Here is a 654-nt window from a genome sequence, read left to right as displayed (position 1 = left end):
CGGGCTGGGGCCAGCCCGCTGCAGCAGCCGGGAGCACCGTCCCTGTGCCCGCAGGGTGCGGGGCCAGGGCGGCTCGGGGGTCCCCGCCCCGTCAGGCGGAGCGCCCGGCTGGCCTCCTGCGAGGGAAGCGGGGGAAGGGGTGGGAATAACTTGCTCTGGAAACGCGGAATTTTAAATTTCCCGTTACTCGACACGAGACCTTGGGGACCGGGGGAAGTTACCTCTCCCCAGAGCTGTCCTGGCAAGCGCACAAAGGTGCCCGCATCGCCTCGCAGCTGGGAGCCGCGCTACCTCGCTGCAATTAACCCAGCGCAGCGTTTCTTATTCACAGACACTGAATTAATCCTTATTCAAGAGTAGAATTTTTTTCTTTACGGTTTTGTTTTCGCGGCCTCATTTTTCTCATTAGCAACAAAGTTTTCTTTCCCCCCTCCCCCTTCCCCCCCCCCACCTCGTCTCGCCCATCACAATTTTATCATCCATTAAAATAAAGCACAGTGGGGTGGGTTGGTATTCTCTTTTTCTTTCTCTTAAGCGCCAGCGATCGTTCAACGCAATCATTTAATCATCCCGAGTAATTTTCTTCACCCAGAAACAGACGTGATTTATTTAAAAACTGGGCTGATGGCGTGCGAAACTTCCCGGCTCGGTCAG

Source organism: Geospiza fortis, unplaced genomic scaffold, assembly GCF_000277835.1.
Source record: "Geospiza fortis unplaced genomic scaffold, GeoFor_1.0 scaffold405, whole genome shotgun sequence".
In the NCBI taxonomy this organism is placed as follows: domain Eukaryota; kingdom Metazoa; phylum Chordata; class Aves; order Passeriformes; family Thraupidae; genus Geospiza; species Geospiza fortis.
The sequence above is the reverse complement of the archived record's forward strand: the minus strand, read 5'-3'. Positions refer to the sequence as shown.